The sequence below is a fragment of the Apodemus sylvaticus genome, chromosome X (genome assembly GCF_947179515.1).
Source record: "Apodemus sylvaticus chromosome X, mApoSyl1.1, whole genome shotgun sequence".
Taxonomy (NCBI): domain Eukaryota; kingdom Metazoa; phylum Chordata; class Mammalia; order Rodentia; family Muridae; genus Apodemus; species Apodemus sylvaticus.
Window position 1 is genome coordinate 52,314,893 of NC_067495.1, and position 7,100 is coordinate 52,321,992.

Genomic DNA, 7,100 nt, shown 5'->3' on the forward strand with positions numbered 1-7,100 from the left:
AAAGATGCTGAAAGATATCAAGTTTATCAAACTCGAGTAATATGTGTATCATGAATAACTTCTGTTAATATGTTGGTAATAGAAAACTTACTCAATTCTTTCATTTCAAAATGTTCTCCATTCCTATGAATTACAAAAGAAAAATAGACCTAGTTAAGTTTTTCATAATATCATTATAACATGGTTAATTTCACTTATACAAGCAAAGGAGAACTGTAATTCATTCTAAGGAAAACTCACTAAGAAAACTTTCCCAGGCTGATAAAGGTGTACAGTCATAGATGTATATACATAAGTAATTATATTTTTACACATTATATATAAATTCATTTGAAATATTTTCTATTTCAATGAGCAGTGTATGTGAAGAAAAACTTTACTATGTGTTTGTTTCTAATATTTTATATGTGTTGGAGTATGACAAGTCTGTTCTAAATAATTTGTCTGCTCCCACACACGCTGATACATTGATATCAGATTAATGTGCCAAATAACAAATGTCACCATATTATAATAGCAATTATTACTAGAATTTTTAAAAGTATTAACTTTAAAATCATATTTCTGGACTCTGATCATTGATACATAAGTATATTTACAAATATTTATAAACTTATGCCTTCAAAGTTGAAATAAAACATCCAAAGAATAAGTTGATGGTATATTTATAGCTTGAAGGATGAAGATAAATAAATTTAGATAGATAATTTATTTCATATTTTTTAGTCTCCTTTCTATTGATGGCTGATAATTTGATGTGGTCTTTCAGTTGTAGTACTAAGGCATAAGGAAATATGTCTCTTTAAAGACAGAAAATTGTAAATCATCCTAATCTATTTATGAAATTCTACTTGCAGAGTACTTAAAAATGACCAGTTTTAGCAAGTGAAATATTCTTCAGATTTTGAGGGAACACGTGTACACCCATGCTATGTTACTCGAGTAGATAAGACTTCTAGGTCTTGAACCATATGCTGTGGTGAGGGACTTAATGCTTTATAATGAGTGCTAAATAATAGTTACTGTATGTCCTCATTTGCACTATGTTGCTTTGTGTTAGAGTAATAAGAACCTTATGTTAAGTTTATTAGAGTAGTTTTGGGTTTAAGACCTTCAGACTTTTCTCCATATATTAACTGAAATAACATTTCTTTGTGAAGACAGAGCAAAATAAATGTATTTCAATTAAGCTACTTGTTTCATAGTCATATGATTTATTTTTTTCATTACATATTTTCAGTATCTGTGGGAGTTGGAGACTATTCAGAGGTAATGATGCTTTTATAAAATGCTTGGTTCTAGTCATGAAAAATAAATATTTTTAATGGAAAACACTTTGTAAATTAAAGGAAATGCATAAACTAGAACAAATATTCAAACATATAATTATAAAATCTCATATATCATCTATTTATTACTATTTATACACATATACATCAAAGAAAATAAGAATCAGGCTAGTGTATCTGTTCTGATCTAATTTTTGCACTTTTTATATCTTGTTTAGTTCAATTGTAGTTATGGCCAATTGCCGAATCTATTTAAAAATAGGAGTGAGATCACATATTGAAGATAAGCTTAATTAGAATATTTCTTTTATATGTGTGTGTTGCCTGCATCTGTTCCATGTGCATGCAGTTCCCATAAAGGCCAGAAGATGGCAGGAGATACACTAGCGATGGAGTTACTAATGGTCATCAGCTGAAACAAAGATGGCTGCCTCTGTCTTGGATCGCGCATATGTGCACCTGCCAATGCCATCCATGCAGGCCTCTAGGATTCCTGCTCTCCAATGCAATATTGCAAAGACAGATCTAACTGCAGTAACCGCTGCTACCTCAGAATAGGCTGGAGTCTTTCATGAGACAGTGGACATCGTGCCAAGTGTGGGCTTCAATACAGGTCTTCAGCATCAGGACAAGAGCAATGAATCAACTTGTTACTGAAGCATGGTATCAGCAGATCATACAGCAGCATGAATCCAAAGGCCCACTGGGATAATATGCCATTGGGATATCTCATCCAGGAATGGGACACAGGAAACATGGATTGAGAAGAAGACATATAAGGCTTTAGATTTGAACTTGAACCTTTTAGAGAAAACATAGTGGGTCCCCCGAGTCATTGAAGAAGAGCATTTGGCATGTTTTCCCTCATCTGAACCTTCATCACCTGTGCAACATGTCGTTTAATTGCCTCGTACCAGTGCCTGTGCTAGTTTTTGTGTGCCTTTTTTTTCCTTTTTGAACCAGCCATCTTGTAAGAAGATGATCAAATGGAAATGTTCATTTCTTCAGGAAAACCATTAACTTCATCTTCATCTATTTTTGTAGAAATACAAAACGGTTGGTTTAGCACGGAGGGGATGTTTTTGAAGTTGTAATATTTTGTTTCTTTTGTTTTTTAATGTAACAATGTTGAGTTCTGTTTAAAGACCTTGCTCTCCGAAAAGCACTGGCCAAAATGTTTAAGCACTGATCTTTAAAGAGTCTGTGATGTGCTCTGTCTGTGCTTCCAAGGGTACCTCAAGGGCACTACCATAGACAAACCCTGCAAAGTTGTGTTTATGTTGAAACTCAGTGAAGACTTAATTCGATGATAGCTCTTTTAGATTGCAGTTATATATGTCTGTGCAGCTTGAAAGGGGCATTTTCCTTTAAAGGGACAGACACAAAGCAAAAGGTGTTTCTTCCAAATAGTTCTTGGAAGTTATCTAACAAGAAAATTTGGTTAATGAACAATACTTCTCTGTATAGTCCAGCCTATTTTAACAATTAGGAATAGAGCTTACTCATGGCTTCAAAATAGGAAAAGCCAATGCATTTAGCTATGGTTACTGTACCCCACTAACAGATTTTCCTAATTTCTAACCTTTCATTCATGACTGTTCAAAAGTCATAATTTTTGGAGTGAATGCAAATGAATTGTATCAGGAAAGGAAGCTGACACACCTCAAAGTTCTGACTGTCCTTTGCCTTTGTAAACTGAAAAGTAATGTATTCTGTATGTAATGTTTTCATTTGATCATTTTGCAAGATTTTCATTTGCTTTTAAGTATAATTAGTTTCTTAAAAAATAGAGCAAAATAAAAGTGGTAATGGAAAAAAGAACAAGTATTCTTTCTTCCCCAGTTTCTTGTATATTAGTTTCAGTGTGTCTGGTTGTATGTGGAGGTCCTTGATCCACTTGGACTTGAACTTAGTAAAAGGAGATAAGAATGGATCGATTTGCATTCTTCTGCATGCTGACCTCCAATTGAAACAGCACCATTTGTTCAAAAGGCTATCTTTTTTCCCCTGGATGTTCTCAGCTCCTTTGTCAAAGATCAAGTGACCATAGGTGTGTGGGTTCATTTCTGTGACTTCAATCCTGTTCCATTGATCTACTTGCCTGTCACTGTACAAATACCATGCAGGTTTTTTTTCTTTCTTTTTATTATATATTTTTATTTTCTATATTCTTTGTTTACATTCCAAATGATTTCCCCTTTCCCAGTTCCCCCCTCCTTATATGTCCCATAATCCTTTTTTTCTTTGTAGCTTAAAATATTCTTTTTTATTCGATATAATTTTTATTTACATTTCAAATGATTTCCCCTTTTCTAGACCTCCACTCCCCGAAAGTCCCATCAGTCCCCTTCCCTCCCCCTGTTTTCCCACCCAACCCTTTCCACTTCCCCATTCTGGTTTTGCCCTATACTGCTTCACTGAGTCTTTCCAGAACAAGGGGCCACTCCTCCGTTCTTCTTGTACCTCATTTGATGTGTGGATTATGTTTTGGGTATTCCAGTTTTCTAGGTTAATATCCACTTATTAGTGAGTGCATACCATGATTCATCTTTTGAGACTGGGTAACCTCACTTAGTATGATTTTCTCCAGCTCCATCCATTTGCCTAAAAATGCTCAACTTCATTAGTCATTAGGGAAATGCAAATCAAAACAACCCTGAGATTTCACCTTACACCAGTCAGAATGGCTAAGATTAAAAATTCAGGAGACAGCAGGTGTTGGAGAGGGTGTGGAGAAAGAGGAACACTCCTCCACTGCTGGTGGGGTTGCAAATTGGTACAACCACTCTGGAAATCAGTCTGGTGGTTCCTTCGAAAACTGGGCATCTCACTTCCAGAAGATCCTGCTATACCACTCCTGGGCATATACCCAGAGGATTCCCCACCATGTAATAAGGGTACATGCTCTACTATGTTCATAGCAGCCCTATTTATAATTGCCAGAAGCTAGAAAGAACCCAGGTATCCCTCAACAGAAGAGTGGATGCAAAAAATGTGGTATATCTACACAATGGAGTACTATTCAGCTATTAGAAACAATGAATTCATGAAATTCTTAGGCAAATGGATAGAGCTGGTGAACATCATACCATGCAGTTTTTATCACGATTTCTCTATAGTACTGCTTGAGGTCCGGGACATTGACCTTTTATTGTTGAGAAAAGTTTTAGCTATCCTGGGTTTTGGTTTTTCTAGATGAAATTGAGAATTGCTCTTTCTAACTCTATGAAGAATTGAATTGGAATTTTGATGGGGCTTTCATTGAATCTGTATATTGCTTTTGACAAGATGGCCATTTTTACTATATTAATCCTGCCAATCCACGGGTATGGGTGGAAAGATTCCTGCTATTAATATGTTTTTCCTGTTATTATTAAACATGTATAATAATCAATAAGTAATAGCACACCACTTTGGAGTAGATCGCTGCAGATCCAGGAAGATGTATTGTCTTATAGTGATGCTATGCAGACAAATAGGTGACTTAAGTTTTAAAGATGCTCCTATAAGAATTCCTAAAATTATATCTGTGATTATTAAGTTCTTTTATAATGTAACTGCTACTAGGATTTTTTCTGATAGTCAAAACTGCAATGAGAACTCTGCCAGTCTCACAAGTGTCACAAGTTAATTGCTCTTATATGGCAACCAGACCTTTTCCTACTCAGAGCACATTCCAAAAGGGTTGTAAGATAGTTAACCAAAGGTCATAAAAAGGGAACTAAGGATTTATTATACAAGCTAGGAGAGAAGATAAAATATCGACTGGGTTTATCTATACAAAACTTCACTTATAACTTAGTTATGGTTTTAAATTTTCTAAGAACCTATAGAGAAGACAAATGATGGATGTCTAGCTAGATAATTACTCCTTATGGATATGCATGTAAACATTCTCTGTTGTAAACTTCTATTTCAATTTATGACTTCGTATTTTGTGTGAACTTGTGATGAACTTTGTAACATGTGATCATTTATTCTGAAAGATGTTTAAGGGCTGAGGACAAAGAGAAGAGAGACCAGAGGAATTTAGTGACAGGAACAGAGCTGAGAAAAGAACTGAACTGAGAAGTATTTAGTCAGAATAGAACAAGGTTAGAAGGAGAATGCAGAGTCGAATAGCTTAGAAACTATAGGTAACATAAAATAACTAAGAGCACAATGTGCAGGATGTAGAAAGAGGAAAAAAGAAGTTGCAGAAAGCAGAAGGAGCAGGCAGGCTTCTCCTTACCATGGGACAGGACAGGTCCCATGGAAGCTTTTTCTTTCTTGATGCAATAAATATTGGAGTCCATTTTTCATCCAGAATGAGTAAGTTCTTTCTGTACCGGTGCTTGGTCTTTTGCTCCATATGCATATGTAAGTATAGATGTGTGTGTAAGTATGTAATTGTGAGAATATATACGTGTGTGTGTGTGTGTGTGTGTGTGTGTGTGTGTGTGTGTAAGAATGAAATTGTGAGAATGCATGCAAGCTGGGCCCAACTGACTTTGCCTGGAAATATGTATGTATGAATTTCTGTGAGATTATACATATTCACTTACATAGAAGTTTTTCTTTCTGCAAGTGTTATTCTCTTTCCCTGGTTCAGTAGAAGTTTATTGCTCCTAACTCCCCCCTAGACTGACAAGCAAGAGGCATCTGGACAATAGGGAAAAGGCTCTAGCAACTAATCCTTTACTTAATGTCCTGCTGTTTTAGGATGAGATGTTAAATGCCTGAAACTGCAGTCTCTGGCTTCAGAGGAACACAGAAGGCAGGTCAGCTACATTAGCATAGTAACTTAGATAAGTAAACCTTTTATTATACAGCAACCCTAAATTTTCAGTAAGACAAAGCGTACCCCCACCCATGCTCTTCCCCCCTCCACTGCCTCAGCAAGAACCAAGAAGAAAGAGACACCTCTGCTGGGGCTGGCTCCAGCATTCTTCAAAGGATTTGCAAATGTCTTAAACTTTATAAGTTTATTTTCTTTAAAATCTGCTTATTATTTATGGTTGTTGATTCGTTTTTACTTCATTTTTGGGCACAAAAATAAAATGTTTCTTTTCTTCTCTGAACAACACAATTTAAACCTATTCAATATACAATTGGTATGGACGTTAACTACCCTACTCAGAACACAAAATGTACCATATGCTTCCATAGAACACATTCAAGAATTTCTCACTTTTCAGTGGTGATGATTCACCACTTATCATTGAGAAATTTAAGGAAAAGGCTGGATAATTAAATCAAAAGCTAATGCCATCTTTCAGCATTATGCTTTTAATTTTTGTTTCCAATTGACATAGAAGGGAAGAATTCTGGAACTATATATAGTGTGTGTGTGTGTGTGTGTGTGTGTGTGTGTGTGTGTGTGTGTGTATAGTGTATATATATATATATATATATATATATATATATATATATATATATATATATATAGAGAGAGAGAGAGAGAGAGAGAGAGTCTGTGATACTCTATAAACATGTAGAAACTTTATTGTGCGAGCAAGTGACTATACTTTGCTCAAACATATCAAGTGTGATAGGAAAACCAAGTGTGTTCCTAGAACAATTTTGCGTTGTTGCATGACTTTACCTTCATTTCCCAATGTAATTTTCCTCTCCATAGCTTACTGCCTCTGTCTACTAACTTAGGCTTAGTCCTGGAAACTTCTAGATTCTATACAATCTAGTCTGAGCTCTGACTGAGTATTTCAACTCAACTGTACCAGCTCAAATGCCTCTCCAAGCTAACTGATGTAATCTGGCTTCTTTCTCTGCTTCTTAACTAAATTACTTTGTTTGGTTTCATACTAACTTTAG